This window comes from Schistocerca cancellata, chromosome 11 (assembly GCF_023864275.1).
Source record: "Schistocerca cancellata isolate TAMUIC-IGC-003103 chromosome 11, iqSchCanc2.1, whole genome shotgun sequence".
Taxonomy (NCBI): domain Eukaryota; kingdom Metazoa; phylum Arthropoda; class Insecta; order Orthoptera; family Acrididae; genus Schistocerca; species Schistocerca cancellata.
The window spans coordinates 44,630,646-44,648,036 of record NC_064636.1 but is presented as its reverse complement, the minus strand read 5'-3'; the positions used below and the strand labels follow the sequence as shown (position 1 = coordinate 44,648,036).

The 17,391-nt window shown below is 45.6% G+C and overlaps 1 pseudogene; it reads left to right on the top strand.

Annotated features, from left to right (window-relative positions):
* Positions 1-6,481: 6,481 nt before the first annotated feature.
* LOC126109098 (5S ribosomal RNA) lies at positions 6,482-6,599 on the top strand (annotated as a pseudogene).
* Positions 6,600-17,391: the final 10,792 nt, after the last annotated feature.

The window sequence follows — 17,391 nt, the reverse complement described above, 5'->3', positions numbered from 1 at the left end:
CAAACTGGCTGACACTGACGGCGGCGGTGCACAAATGCTGCGCAGCTAGCGCCATTCGACGGCCAACACCGCGGTTCCTGGTGTGTCCGCTGTGCCGTGCGTGTGATCATTGCTTGTACAGCCCTCTCGCAGTGTCCGGAGCAAGTATGGTGGGTCTGACACACTGGTGTCAATGTGTTCTTTTTTCCATTTCCAGGAGTGTATATACAATAATAGGGGAATTCATAACTATTCAAAATGAAGACAATGGAAATTAGAAACAGGCAAACGAACACAGCGTTAGTTTTCTTTACTCTTAGACGAATGTTACGTGAAAAAAAGACGCTAATAAACAATATTTGTTGTCCCGAACAGTTTTGCCATTACTTTTCGTTTTCCACTGTTGACACCTTGAACGATGTAACATTTGTGGCATTTTAGCTGCCCAGCGTGCGTGTGTTACTGCAAATGAACTATCTGGAACAATTAAACATGAACGACCCTAGAATACAATTTCTCGAATCGTTGCTTTTTTGTCTCATTTTTACCATAGCATTTGATCGGTACGTAGGGCAGATTTTGGTAGCACTCCAGTTTTCGATGTACACATATTGAAGATTTAAATGTGTAATAGAGAAGATATCAGCAGTGTTACGAATATAAAAGAATTGACTTCCGTTTTATAACTCTCAATGGCTATGGACCCACATTTTTTTTTCCTTTGTGCACATCTACGGCGAAGTATGTTCCAATTACGAGGGACTTTTCAAATATCCGTGCAAAAATAAAAACTACTTGCGTGTTTGGGGTAAACCTTTTTTATTTTTCGACATAGTCTCCTCTTTGGACTTATACACTTCGTCCAACGCTGTTCTAATTTGTTGATCCCTTCCGAATAATAGGAATTGTCCAAGTCTGCAAAATAGCTACCAGTTGCTGCAATCACCTCCTCGTTTGAATAAAATCTTTGTCTCGCCAGCAATTTCTTCAAATTGGGGAACAAATACTAGCCTGAGAGAGCCAAGTCCGGAAAATAGGGGGGATGTGAAACGAGTTGCAATCCTATTTCCATTAGTTTCGCGACCACAACTGCTGAGGTGTGTGTACTGGTGCATTGTCGTGATGGAAATTGACTTTTTTGCGTTGCATTCGTCGGCGTTTATCTTGCAGCTCGGTTTTCAGACGGCCCAATAACGATGAATAATATGCACCTGTAATAGTTTGACCCTTTTCCAGATGGTCGATGAGGATTATCCCTTGCGAATCCCAAAAGACAGGCGCCGTAAACTTTGTGGCGGAAGGAATGGTCTTCGCCTTTTTTCGTGCAGATTCTCCCTTGGTAACCCATTGTTTAGATTGTTGTTTGCTCTCAGGAGTATAGTAATGTATGCATGTTTTATCCACAGTGACGAAACGACGCTTTAAGTCCTGCGGATTCTTCCTGGACAACTGCAAACCATCGTTGCAACACCCCATACGATTCCGTTTTTGGTCAAGCTTGAGCAATCGCGGAACCCATCTTGCGGATAGCTTTCTCATGTCCAAATGTTTATGCAAAATATTATGTACCAGTTCATTCGAGATGCCCACAGCACTAGCAATCTCACGCACCTTGACTCTTCTGTCATCCATCACCATATCATGGATTTTATCAATGACTGCCGGAGTCGTAACCTCCACAGGGCGTCCAGAACGTTTAGCATCACTTTTGCCCATATGGCCACTCCGAAAATTTTGAAACCACTTATAAACTGTTCTAATCGAAGGTGCAGAGTCACCGTAATGTTTATCAAGCTTCTCTTTAGTCTTCTCCTGACGCGTTTTGCCTTTCATAAAGTAATGTTTAATCACCACACAAAATTCTTCTTCGTCCGTTTTTTGACAATCACTCGACTTCCTTGTTTCACACGAATGCCAAACACAAAAAAATAGACCAATATGGCTGAAACTTGGTGTGCGCTCTTTCCAAAGATGCTACTAACTAAACATTACCTCGATACTCGCCGGTGGTGCCATCTCTCGGACTTTGCACGGACTTTTCAAAAGCGCGTCGTATATTCTTCCAGTCGCCTTTTTATACGATTAATATTAAAAATCGGTACTTCAATTTCCGTATTCACGTATCAGTCCTCTCAGGGAAGCAGCATTTCGGTACAGCAAATTCAACCGAGAGCAAAGTAGCCACTGGTGTTTCTCGTAGCTCTGTTCAGAAAATTAAAAGGGAACACAGGCTATGCGAATCTGACGGAGGGAGGACATTCGTAACTCCACATACAAAATGTAAACACAAAACAATACAGACACTGATAGTTTTGATGACGCCGTTGTCAGATGAATTGCTAACAACTTTTATTTGACGGAAAAACTAGTGGCTGCAGTGGAAGGAATTAAACAGAAGTTGAAAGAAGCTACAGACATTCAGTGTAGCAAAAGTAATGGTAGGCGGTTATTAAAGAAATTAGATTTCTGCCGGAAAAGAAGCAGGCTCGTACTGTTAGAGAGAAGCGACACCCGAGAAAAAATAACTGCGCAATTGAAGCAGATAAAAAATGCGGGGAGTAAAACAGAGACATCGTTTACTTTGATCAAACTTTCACTTTTCACATGCTACGTAAGTAGGAAATCATAGCGCGATAACACAACTCGCGGTATTCTCAAATCGGTATCAAACCGACACCACGTGATAATAATTCACGCATGCCGTGAAAATAGTTCTGTTCCTTATGCGCTTGTCATCTGGAAGTCATACCAAGCCAAGCGGGATATTACCACAACCACAAGAAGCAACAAAATTATGCTAAGTGGTTGGTTGACAGAGAAGGTTATTCCCAATTAAAAGCATAAGCAAAGGAACGCATCGCCTTCTCGGATGACATGCTGAATCCTATTCTACACGATGTGTGGGTTGCATACAATCTGGACCAGGCGCGGTTATTAATTAAAAGCCAGGAGGCGGATCCGCCCCAAAACAAATATTAAAAAATGGTCAATAACGTAACATAGAATTTAAATTATCAGAATGCATTTTCGCGTGTTTCTCATACACAATAAATTAATGGCGGTCAACGTGGTTGTGTGCGCCTTATCACTGGAAATGTATATTTTTGTAATATCCGAGTACAAATACGACAAAAATGGTGTGTAAATTTCCGTGGCTATTGTTCACGTTGCTCATGTCATAGCACAAGATCCTAAGAGCTGTTATGACAGGAACCAAATAAAGGATCGGACACAAATAAATGGTTCAAATGGCTCTGAGCACTACAGGACTTAACTTCTGAGGTCATCAGTCCCCTAGGGCTTAGAACTACTTAAACCTAACTAACTTAAGGACATCACACACATCCAAGCCCGAGGCAGGATTCGAACCTGCGACCGTAGCGGTCGCGCGGTTCCAGACTGTAGCGCCTAGAACCGCTCGGCCACCATGGCCGGCTATCGGACACAGATTTGACAGAATTTGCCTTATTATTGCAAATTTAACAACACTTAAATGTACTGGTCCATACTTTGAAATAAATCTGACCTCTTAGATTTGCTGAAGTGATGGCCCAATATTGGAGGCGAGTACAGAGGGGCTATCTGGTCTTTCCTCTGGATTATCTTCTTCTTGGCGACGACGTTTCCACCATTAGAGCCTTTTCCATTAACAGAGCACCATTTTATAGCCGTACACACATGTGAGGCCATTCCATATTACATCCAGGTACTGGATGCCACCCTCGGAACTCGAGCAGTTCACTCACTAGCTGCTCAGACCAGAACTGTCCAGTAGCTAGCTGCCGACTGACTGGGCTGTCTCACTTGGCGCCCACACTGAGCACCACATCCACCTTTTAGCCCGCGCCAACCACATTTTGGCGCGCGCCAACTCACTTCCGTTACAAATGGAAAGTACTGTTGCTTTTCATTTTATACAGTGCAAGTCCCTAGGTGTACACCTGCTTGTACATAGTTGTAAACAAACATCTTTTAAAAATCTTACTATTTAAATATAGTAACATGTCAACACAAAAACCACATATTTATACAGGGTGTTACAAAAAGGTACGGCCAAACTTTCAGGAAACATTCCTCACACACAAATAAAGAAAAGATGTTATGTGGACATGTGTCCGGAAACACTTAATTTCCATGTTAGAGCTCATTTTAGTTTCGTCAGTGTGTGCTGTACTTCCTCGATTCACCGCCAGTTGGCCCAATTGAAGGAAGGTAATGTTGACTTCGGTGCTTGTGTTGACATGCGACTCATTGCTCTACAGTACTAGCATCAACCACATCAGCATCAACAGGTTAGTGTTCATCACGAACGTGGTTTTGCAGTCAGTGCAATGTTTACAAATGCGGAGTTGGCAGGTGCCCATTTGATGTACGGATTAGCACGGGGCAACAGCCGTGGAGTGGTACGTTTGTATCGAGACAGATTTCCAGAAGGAAGGTGTCCCGACAGGAAGACGTTCGAAGCAATTGATCGGCGTCTTAGGGAGCACGGAACATTCCAGCCTATGACTCGCGACTGGGGAAGACCTAGAACGACGAGGACACCTGCAACGGACGAGGCAATTCTTCGTGCACTTGACGATAACCCTAATGTCAGCGTCAGAGAAGTTGCTGCTGTACAAGGTAACGTTGACCACGTCACTGTATGGAGAGTGCTACGGGAGAACCAGTTGTTTCCGTACCGTGTACAGCGTGTGCAGGCACTATCAGCAGCTGATTGGCCTCCACGGGTACACTTCCGCGAATGGTTCATCCGACAATGTGTCAATCGTCATTTCAGTGCAAATGTTCTCTTTACGGATGAGGCTTCATTCCAACGTGATCAAATTGTAAATTTTCACAATCGACACGTGTGGGCTGACGAGAATCCGCACGCAATTGTGCAATCACGTCATCAACACAGATTTTCTGTGAACGTTTGGGCAGGCATTGTTGGTGATGTCTCGATCGGGCCCCATGTTCTTCCACCTACGCTCAATGGAGCACGTTATCACGATTTCAAACGGGATACTCTACCTGTGCTGCTAGAACGTGTGCCTTTACAAGTACGACACAACATGTGGTTCGTGCACGGTGGAGCTCCTGCACATTTCAGTCGAAGTGTTCGTACGCTTCTCAACAGCAGATTCGGTGACCGACGGATTGGTAGAGGCGGACCAATTCAGTGGCCTCCACGCTCTCCTGACCTCAACCCTCTTGACTTTCATGTATGGGGGCATTTGAAAGCTCTTGTCTACGCAACCCCGGTACCAAATGTAGAGACTCTTCGTGCTCGTATTGTGGACGGCTGTGATACAACACGCCATTCTCCAGGGCTGCATCAGCGCATCAGGGATTCCGCGCGACGGAGGGTGGATGCACGTATCCTCGCTAACGGAGGACATTTTGAACATTTCCTGTAACAAAGTGTTTGAAGTCACGCTGGTACGTTCTGTGGCTGTGTGTTTCCATTCCATGATTAATGTGATTTGAAGACAAGTAATAAAATGAGCTCTAACTTGGAAAGTAAGCGTTTCCGGTCACATGTCCACATAACATATTTTCTTTCTTTGTGTGTGAGGAATGTTTCCTGAAAGTTTGGCCGTACCTTTTTGTAACACCCTGTATAACATTTTCCTCCAATTAATACAAAGAATTTAAATAGTAAAGAGAAAACATTTTACACAATTTTCCACTTTATTACAATAGGTCAAAGACATTACATGGTGAAAAATACGTACTCGACACTGATCAAAATTAATCAGTTCAAAATATTTATAGTATTAATTATGGTGTTACATGTCCACTTGTGGTCTCGCGGTAGCGTTTTAGCTTCCCGAGTACCAGGTCCCGGGTTCCATTCCCGGCGGGGTCTGGGATTTTTACCTGCGTCGAGATGACTGGGTGTTGTGTCGTCTTCATCATCATCATTCATCCCCATTACGGTCGGAGGAAAGCAACGGCAAACCACCTCCATTAGGACCTTGCTTACGCTCTGTAAAGAAGCATGGGACTTCATTGCCATTTCAAGGTGGTACATGCTCTACATGAGGACGAACTCTTCCAATTCGTGCTTTGAGTTTTTTGGGATCTCGCAGTACCTGGCAGAGTTTGTGGTAGTGATTTTGGAATCCCAGAACACTGTCAGTCTGAATTTGCCTGCTGATGGCGTGTTCTTGAACTTTTTTTTGTCTTCAGTGACCTCTTTTGGCAGAACTCCATTGCTGGTGTCTTGTTTTTAACCCAACTGTTATCACCTGTCACAATGTCATTCAGGAACACGTCAGCCTCAGACTCAATTCGCAGCAGAAGTTGTTGACAGATCTCTTCTGTATCGCACGGTTAGGAACGCATTGCAACACTCTGGTTCTTCGCACCTACGTAGTAATGTTCCACACCGCCCTGTTACACGCTACAGTTCTGAGCCCCCTAGCGGCAGAAGGTTGCAACTTACGTCAACGAACTAGGAGAGTAGAGCTATTAATATGCATGACATATAATACCTCGGCCGTTGGTGAGAAGAGCCAGCGGCCTTGCCGCAGTGGTAACACCGGTTCCCGTCAGGTCCCTGAAGTTAAGCGCTGTCGGGCTGGGCTAGAACTTGGATGGGTGACCATCCGGTCTGCCTAGCGCTGTTGGCAAGCGGGTCGCACTCAGCCCTTGTGAGGCAAACTGAGGAGCTGCTCGACTGAGAAGTAGCGGCTCCGAGCTCGTAAACTGACTTCGGGCCGGGAGGGCGGTGTGCTGACCACATGACCCTCCGTATCCGCATCCCGTGACGCCTATGGGCTGAGGATGACATGGCGGTCGGACGTTACTGTTGGGCGTGCCGAGGCCTCTCCGAACAAAATTTACTTTGGGTTTAGACATTAAGAACAAAATAAAGAAATAGGAGGCATCACTTTTCAGCCTACTTTGTCAGTTTTGAGGATGTGATATAAAATATTGTAGAAATGACAAGTAATCGCCAGACGCCAGAAGACTACTGCACCTGTAATGTATCTAACTTTTTAATGCAGTTCAAAAATTTTCTTTCATTATCCGAAAGTCATTTAAGGATGCATTTTAATTGATGTGTGTTTGATGCCCCTGTATTGTTACTGCAGAAAATCCAGTTCCAAATGCAATAGTTAAGCTTTCTCTTCTGCTTATTGGATTCTAACTTCAATTCTGATGCCTTGAAGTGAATGGCGACACCATTGTACACATGTGATCAAAAGTGTCCGGACACCCGCAAAAAACCGAGCGAGGTGGCGCAGTGGTTAGACACTGGACTCGCATTCGGGAGGACGACGGTTCAATCCCGCGTCCGGCCATCCTGATTTGGGTTTTCCGTGATTTCCCTAAATCGCTCCAGGCAAATGCCGGGATGGTTCCTTTGAAAGGGCCCGACCGACTTCCTTCCCCGTCCTTCCCTAATCCGATGAGACCGATGACCTCGCTGTCTGGTCTCCTTCCCCAAAACAACCAAGCAACCAACACCCGCAAAAACATAGGTTTTTCATATTAAGTGCACTGTGCTGCCACCTGCTGCCAGGTACTCCATATCAGCGACCTCAGTAGTCATCAGACATCGTGAGAGAGCAGAATGGGGCGCTACGCGGAACTCACGGACTTCGAACGTGGTCAGGTGATTGGGTTGTCACTTGAGTCATACGTCTGTACGCGAGATTTCCACACTCCTAAACATCCCTAGGTCCACTGTTTCCGATGTGATAGTGAAGTGGAAACGTGAAGGGACACGTACAGCACAAAAGCGTACAGGCCGACCTCGTCTGTTGACTGACAGAGACCGCCGACAGTTGAAGAGGGTCGTAAATGTGTAATAGGCAGACATCTATCCAGACCGTCACACAGGAATTCCAAACTGCATCAGGATCCACTGCAAGTACTATGACAGTTGGGCGGGAGGTGATAAAACTTGGATTTCATGGTCGAGCGGCTGCTCATAAGCCACACACCACGTCGGTAAATGCCAAACGACGCCTCGCTTGTTGTAAGGAGTGTAAACATTGGATGACTGAACAGTAGAAAAACGTTGTGTGGAGTAACAAATCACGGTACACAATGTGGCGATCCGATGGCAGGGTGTGGGTATTGGGAATGGCAGATGAATGTCATCTGCCAGCGTGTGTAGTGCGAACAGTAAAATTCGGAAGCGGTGGTCTTATGCAGTGGTCATGTTTTTCATGTAGGGGGCTTGCACCCCCTGTTGTTTTGCAGCACAGGCCTACATTGATGTTTTAAACACTTTCTTGCTTCCCACTGTTGAAGAGTAATTCGGGGATGGCGACTGCAGCTTTCAGCACGATCGAGCATCGTAATGCACGGCCTGTGGCGGAGTGGTTACACGACAATAACATCCCTGTAACGGACAGGCCTGCACAGAGTCCTGACCTGAATCCTATAGAACAACTGTGGGACGTTTTGCAACGCCGACTTCGTGCCAGGTCTCACCGACCGACATCGATACCTCTCCTCAGTGCAGCTCTCCGTGAAGAATGGGCTGCCATTCCCCAAGAATCCTTCCAGCGCCTGATTGAACGTATGCCTGCGAGAGTGGAAGCTGTCGTCAAGGCTTAGGTTGGGCCAACACCATATTGAATTCCAGCATTACCGATGGAGGGCGCCGCGAACTTGTAGGTCATTTTCAGCCAGGTGTCCGGATACTTCTGATCACACAGTGTATGTTCGAATAATCTCCGTTGATGGCGTATTGAAAGCTGTGCAACTATAATTTTGAAAGGAGCGTGTGAAGACAGGAAGACAGGGCGCCGCTGCCGTATCACCCGCGTGTCTTCCTGTGGAGTCATTCTAGTTGCGTGCGGATATTCGTGGGCCAGCCAGGCCACAGAGCTTCCCCTCCCACTGGCTACTCACAGGCACTGACATGCTTTTCGCTCCGTGCAACTCGTATCGCACGACGCACGCAGAGTGAAAATTCGAGTCATTTGATTTGCCTTAAAAAATTTGTTTTATGTAGTTGAATCAAAACTTCAACTGTAGTTAGTTTGTCAGTTTGTCACAAGGGAAAATCCGCATCGTATCCTCCTCCCCCCCCCCTCGCCACTCAGATTTAGTGGTAAAAATTGAACACAGATGAAGCGTGTTTTCACACTTGATCTGTGTTCAGTTTTTGATGTCCTGTTGTGCACTGGGCCGCCGTTTTACCACTAAATCTGAGTGGCGAGGGAGAGTTGGGGGTGTGCGGTGTGGATTTTCCCTTCCCAGAATAACTTTCATTTTTCGCATAAAAAAATACAAAGCACTGTTCTGTGATCCGCAATGCAGTCCTTCTTATTCGAATTTGAGGTAACTATTCCGTTAAAAAAGTATTTTTTTCATCTTACTGCAAAGCTTAACAATGCACGTGTTTTCTTTTCGTAGCTACTGTGACACTTCAGACTAAAGTACAACACGGTGCAATTTTTGAAAACTTTGCGTTAGGTCACCAGTTTACGTTTGGTGCGTTCATGCCATACACTCAGCATACCTAATGCAGCCGATACATCAAAATTGTTTAATTGTGCAAGCAGATTCATATTTCTCTACGTTCACGCGAGGAAAGATGTGAGATACCTGTATATCGGAAATTCTGCGCTCAAATGGTTCAAATGGCTCTGAACACTATGGGACTTCACATCTGAGGTTATCAGTCCACTAGAACTTGGAACTACTTAAACCTAAGGACATCACACACATCCATGCCCGAGGCACGATTCGAACCTCCGACCGTAGCAGTCGCGAGGTTCCGGATTGCAGCGCCTAGAACCGCTCGGCCACAAAAGGTGGCAAATTCTCCGCGACGAGTTTGGTAGCTATGCGCCACACGCATGGATATTGCCGCCCCCTTTTCTTGTTTCTTTTTCAATAAATATCAGCCCTGATCCATTTTTTAGAGGGTGGTCCTTTGCTCGTGACCGGGCCAAATATCTCACGAAATAAGCTTCAAACGAAAAAACTACAACGAACGAAACTTGTCTGGCTTGAAGGGGGAAACCAGATGGCGCTATGGTTGGCCCGCTAGATGCCGCTGCCATAGGTCGAACGGATATCATCATCTGCGTTTTTTTTTTAAATAGGAACTCCCATTTTTATTTCATATTTGTGTAGTACGTAAAGAAATATGAATGTTTTAGTTGTACCACTTGTTTCGCTTTGTGATAGATGGCGCTGTAATAGTCACAAACATATGGCTCACAATTTTAGACGAACAGTTGGTAACAGGTAGGTTTTTTAAATTAAAATACAGAACGTAGGTACGTTTGAAAATTTTATTTCTGTTGTTCCAATGTGATACATTGTTTTTGAGAACGCACGGTGTTACAGCGTGATTACCTGTAAATACCACATTAATGCAATAAATGCTCAAAATGATGTCCGTCACCCTCAATGCATTTGGCATTACGTGTAACGACATTCCTCTCAACAGCGAGTAGTTCGCCTTTCGTAATGTTCGCACATGCATTGACAAGCACCGAGTGACATTATACTGAGTGCACTATCCGAAAATTACCTCGAGCAATTAAACAGAGAACCGACTCGTGGAGATAACATCTTGGACCTACTGATAACAGTCCCGAACTTTTCCACTCTGTAAGCGCAGAACAGGGAATCAGTGATCATAAGGCCGTTGCAGCATCCCTGAATATGGAAGTTAATAGGAATATGAAAAAAGGGAGGAAGGTTTATCTGTTTAGCAAGAGTAATAGAAGGCAGATTTCAGACTACCTAACAGATCAAAACGAAAATTTCTGTTCCGACACTGGCAATGTTGAGTGTTTATGGAAAAAGTTCAAGGCAATCGTAAAATGCGTTTTAGACAGGTGCGTGCCGAGTAAAACTGTGAGAGACGGGAAAAACCCACCGTGGTTCAACAACAAAGTTAGGAAACTACTGCAAAAGCAAAGAGAGCTTCACTGAAAGTTTAAACGCAGCCAAAACCTCTCACACAAACAGAAGCTAAATGATGTCAAAGTTAGCGTAAGGAGGGCTATGCGTGAAGCGTTCAGTGAATTCGAAAGTAAAATTCTATGTTCCGACTTGACAGAAAATCCTAGGAAGTTCTGGTCTTACGTTAAATCAGTAAGTGGCTCGAAACAGCATATCCAGACACTCTGGGATGATGATGGCATTGAAATAGAGGATTACACGCGTAAAGCTGAGATACTAAACACCTTTTTCCAAAGCTGTTTCACAGAGGAAGACCGCACTGCAGTTCCTTCTCTAAATCCTCGTACGAACGAAAAAATGGCTGACATCGAAATAAGTGTCCAAGGAATACAAAAGCAACTGGAATCACTCGACAGAGGAAAGTCCACTGGACCTGGCGGGATACCAATTCGATTCTACACAGAGTACGCGAAAGAACTTGCCCCCCTTCTAACAGCCGTGTACCGCAAGTCTCTAGAGGAACAGAAGGTTCCAAATGATTGGAAAAGAGCACAGGTAGTCCCAGTCTTCAAGAAGGGTCGTCGAGCGGATGCGCAGAACTATAGGCCTATATCTCTGACATCGATCTGTTGTAGAATTTTAGAACATGCTTATTGGCTCGCGTATCATGTCATTTCTGGAAATCCAGAATCTACTCTGTAGGAATCAACATGGATTCCGGAAACAGCGATCGTGTGAGACCCAGCTAGCTTTATTTGTTCATGAGACCCAGAAAATATAAGATACAGGCTCCCAGGTAGATGCCATTTTCCTCGACTTCCGAAAGGCGTTCGATACAGTTCCGCACTGTCGCCTGATAAACAAAGTAAGAGCCTACGGAATATCAGACCAGCTGTGTGGCTGGATTGAAGAGTTTTTAGCAGACAGAACTCAGCATGTTGTTATCAATGGAGAGACATCTACAGACGTTAAAGTAACCGCTGGCGTACCACAGGGGAGTGTTAAGGGAACACTGCTTTTCACAATATATATAAATGACCTAGTAGATAGTGTCGGAAGTTCCATGCGGCTTTTCGCGGATGATGCTGTAGTATACAGAGAAGTTGCAGCATTAGAAAATTGTAGTGAAATGCAGGAAGATCTGCAGCGGATAGGCACTTGGTGCAGGGAGTGGCAACTGACCCTTAACATAGACAAATGTAATGTATTGCGAATACATAGAAAGAAGGATCTTTTATTGTACGATTATATGATAGCGGAACAAACACTGGTAGCAGTTACTTCTGTAAAATATGTGGGAGTATGCGTGCAGAACGATTTGAAGTGGAATGATCATATAAAATTAATTGTTGGTAAGGCGGGTGCCAGGTTGAGATTCATTGGGAGAGTCCTTACAAAATGTAGTCCATCAACAAAGGAGGTGGCTTACAAAACACTCGTTCGACCTATACTTGAGTATTGCTCATCAGTGTGGCATCCGTACCAGATCGGGTTGACAGAGGAGATAGAGAAGATCCAAAGAAGAGCGGCGCGTTTCGTCACAGGGTTATTTGGTAAGCGTGATAGCGTTACGGAGATGTTTAGCAAACTCGAGTGGCAGACTCGGCAACAGAGGCGCTCTGCATCGCGGTGTAGCTTGCTCGCCAGGTTTCGAGAGGGTGCCTTTCTGGATGAGGTATCGAATATATTGCTTCCCCCTACTTATACCTCCCGAGGAGATCAGGAATGTAAAATTAGAGAGATTAGAGCGCGCACGGAGGCTTTCAGACAGTCGTGCTTCCCGCGAACCATACGCGACTGGAACCGGAAAGGGAGGTAAAACAGTGGCACGTAAAGTGCCCTCCGCCACACACCGTTGGGTGGCTTGAGGAGTATAGATGTAGATGTAGATGCAGATGTATACAATGCGCTGACTCATGTTGTCAGGCGTTGTCGGTGGATCACGATGGCAAATATCCTTCAACTTTCCCCACAGAAGGAAATCCGGGGACGTCAGATGCGGTGAACGTGCGGGCCACGGTACGGTGCTTCGACGACCAATCCACCTGTCATGAAATATGCTATTCAATACCGCTTCAATCGCACGCGATCTATGTGCCGGAGATCCATCATGTTGGGAGTACATCGCCATTCTGTCATGCAGTGAAACATCTTGTAGTAACATCGGTAGAACATTACGTAGGAAATCAGCATACATTGCACCATTTGTATTGCCATCGATAAAATGAGGGCCAATTATCCTTTCTTCCATAATGCCTCACCATACATTAACTCTCCAAGGTCGCTGATGTTCCACTTGTCGCAGCCATCGTGGATTTTCCGTTGTCCAATAGTGCATATTATGCCGGTTTACTTTACCGCTGTTGGTGAATGACGCTTCGTCGTTAAAGAGAACGCGTGCAAAAAATCTGCCATCGTCCCGTAATTTCTCTTGTGCCCAGTAGCAAAACTGTACACGACGTTCAAAGTCGTCGCCATGCAATTACTGGTGCATAGAAATATGGTTCAGGTGCAGTCGATGTTGTAGCATTCTCAACACCGACGTTTTTGAAATTCCAGATTCTCGCGTAATTTGTCTGCCACTGATGTGCGGATCAGCCGCGAGAGCAGTTAAAAGCACCTACTTGGGCATCATCATTTGTTGCAGGTCGTGGTTGGCGTTTCACATGTGGCTGAACACTTCCTGTTTCCTCAAATAACGTAAGTATCCGGCGAACGGTCCGGACAGTTGGATGAAGTGGTCCAGGATACCGAGCAGCATACATAGCACACGCCCGTTGGGCATTTTGATCACAATAGCCATCCATCAACACCATATCGAGCTTTTCCGCAATTGGTAAACGGTCCATTTTAACATGGGTAATGTATCACGAAGCAAATACCGTCCGCACTGGCGGAATGTTACGTGATACCACGTACTTATATGTTTGTGGTTATTACAGCGCCATCTATCACAAAGCGGAAAAAGTGGTCCAACTAAAACGTTCATATATCTTTACGTACTACACGGATATGTAATAAATAATGGGGGTTGCTATCAAAAAAGGCAGTTGATATCCGTTTGACCTATGGCAGCGCCATCTAGCGGGCCAACCATAGCGTCATCTGTTTTCCCCCTTCAAGCTAGACAAGTTTCGTTCTTTGTAATTTTTTCGTTTGATGCTTCTTTCGTGAGATATTTGGCCCGGTCACTATCAATGGACCACCCTGTATATAAGAGGTGGAGCCGCTCCACGCTGTCGTGACTTGACATAGGTGGAAGATTGAGAAAAGGCGTTACTGGTCAGTCTGCGGTACAGAACGGAAGGCAGGAGGACAAATCACAGTGAAGGCATTTGATTCTTTTCCTCTACCTGAGCCAACACTGGCACAGGCATTTAGTAGAAATGCAGGTGGTGAGACTCGGGAGGGAACTCGTTGTGGAGACTCTTGGACAAACAGGGTTTTGAAATAGGCGTTTGTTCCAGACAGGACTAACTAATACACTGGAGGCTAGTTCTAGGGTTAGAAAAAGCATGAATTACAACAGGAGCCAGTGCAGGAGTTCCAGGAGTGGATGCTAACCACAGTAGCAAACTCTAGCATGATCGTAAGACAACAACTTAGTAGCAGAACAAGACATACTGAATGTTACACTGTTCACTGAGGCGCTCCAAGTGAGAGAGCAGACTTACGCGGAGCTGGACTGAGGCTGGAGTCGACGGACGCGGATTTGGCGCCCAGATCGTCTGACTGAGAACTCCGACAAAATGCGGAATGTAAGGGTTTTAAAGGGTCGCGCGGGGCCAGTGTTTTTCCCACTTAAAGCCACCCAGCCGATCCCGCAGGTCTCCTGCAGCCGCCTGCCAATCACAGCTTAGTTAGGTCCCCTCTACTGCTCCTAAAGTGGGGATGTTAGTGCAGTTGCACTAACTGAGTCTGTATTTGGTATCAACATTGTTCAGCTGAAAGCTAAACGTAACTTCTGTACCAAATAAGGCTTACAACACTATTGTTATACGTCACTTAGCTCCTCCACTCGGGCTCCCCGGAGTAGGGACTGCTGGGTCAACAGTTTTTTGGCGTTTTCGCTCTCTTCCCAACCCTTGCGAGTCTGCTGACGTTGCTGTTCTCAGGGCTGGTATCGAGCTGGCTTTATACTCTAATACGTGCCTGTCGGTTACAAAGTTCTACGGTGGCAACCTACCATCCTATCTACATCCACATTTATACTGCGCAAGCCACCCAACGGTATGTGGCGGAGGGCACTTCACGTGCCACTGTCATTACCTCCATTTCCTGTTCCAGTCGCGTATGGTTCGCGGGAAGAACGACTGCCGGAAAGCCCCCGTGCGCGCTCGAATCTCTCTAATTTTACATTCGTGATCTCCTCGGGAGGTATAAGTAGGGGGAAGCAATATATTCGATACCTCATCCAGAAACGCACCCTCTCCAAACCTGGACAGCAAGCTACACCGCGATGCAGAGCGCCTCTCTTGCAGAGTCTGCCACTCGAGTTTGCTAAACATCTCCGTAACGCTATCACGCTTACCAAATAATCCTGTGACGAAACGCGCCGCTCTTCTTTGGATATTCTCTATTTCCTCCGTCAAACCGATCTGGTACGGATCCCACACTGATGAGCAATACTCAAGTATAGGTCGAACGAGTGTTCTGTGAGCCACCTCCTTTGTTGATGCACTACATTTTGTAAGGACTCTCCCAATGAATCTCAGCCTGGTACCCGCCTTACCAACAATTAATTTTATATGATCATTCCACTTCAAATGTTTCCGCACGCATACTCCCAGATATTTTATAGAAGCAACTGCTACCAGTGTTTGTTCCGCTATCATATAATCATACAATAAAGGATCCTTCTTTCTATGTATTCGCAATACCTTACATTTGTCTATGTTAAGGGTCAGTTGCCACTCAATGCACCAAGTGCCTATCCGCTGCAGATCTTCCTGCATTTCGCTGCAATTTTCTAATGCTGCAACCTCTCTGTATACTACAGCATCATCCGCGAAAAGCCGCATGGGACTTCCGGCACTATCTACTAGATCATTTATATATATATTGTGAAAAGCAGTGGTCCCATAACACTCCCCTGTGGCACGCCAGAGGTTACTTTAACGTCTGTAGACATCTCTCCATTGAGAACAACATGCTGTGTTCTGTTTGCTAAAAACTCTTCAATCCAGCCACACAGCTGGTCTGATATCCCGTAGGTTCTTACTTTGTTTATCAGGCGACAGTGCGGAACTGTATCGAACGCCTTCCCGAAGTCACGGAAAATGGCATCTACCTTGGAGCCTGTATCTAATATTTTCTGGGTCTCATGAACAAGTAAAGCGAGTTGGGTCTCACACGATCGTTGTTTCCGGAATCCGTGTTGATTCCTACAGAGTAGATTCTGGGTTTCCAGAAACGACACGATACGCGAGGAAAAAACATGTTCTAAAATTCTACAACAGATCGACGTCAGAGATATAGGCCTATAGTTTTGCGCATCTGCTCGACGACCCTTCTTGAAAACTGGAACTAGCTGTGCTCTTTTCCACAGCGTCTAGACGCCATATGAAGTTACATGCTAATTCCTTGAAGAGTAACTAGTGCCCTGGGACCGCGTCTGGGGGCGTCTGCATTTTCGCAGAGCTCTCCCCTTACGGTTTACTTCACGTAACAGTGTCTCTCGTACTTTAGTCTGCCCTCAGCATCGTCTCTGCTTCCGCGCCTCGGAGCGCCTGTCCTCCTTTCTCACAGCTTCAAGATATCTCGACAGTAGCGAAGAATAATCAGTATATTACAACGCCCACACTGGCATGGTAGCCAGCTCAAAAGCTCTACGGCCATGTCTGCATAAGGGTTAGTTTCCACTAAACTGAGGTGTCGCAGGATATGGGTAATGCGATGTTTGCGTACGTCTGGTTAAGGTTAACCATTTATACGCGCTCATCCAGATCAACGTTGATCCATTCACTCAGTTCTTTTTACCACGGAGGGCAGCTAACCCTCTGACCGAACACGGCGAGCTACCGTGCCGGCGCCGCGTTGTATTTGGTGTGCGGAGCTGCCTCGTGTTTCTCTTTTTCGTACGCTGCCACCACGAACCGAAGTTGGAAATGAAAGTAAAACTTTATGAACTGAAAAGACACCCATTGTCCAACTGTCAGTCCTAGTGTTAAGAACCCTTTTTCCCAGTAATGCTGAGACGTACCAAGTCGGAACCTGTCACATTCTTTATCCTCAGCCAATCCCAGATCTTCTATATCCAGGAATACAATGACCAGGTTCTTGCCTTTCTCCCAATACTTTTCGATCAACAAGCGGGTGCTAAAAATTAGATCTATTGTTGATCTGTTACCGTACTTCTGAAGCCATATTCTTCCTCCTCCAGCTGTGGTTCTATGATAGTTCTCAGTCTCTTTTCTATGATCTTCTCAATTATTTTCTGCCCATGAGACAGTACAGTTATTCCTCTATAGTTGGTGGGTTTCCACTTGCTAGCTTTCTTAAACAGGGGAATTATTACACCCTTGCTCCAAGCTGCAGGTA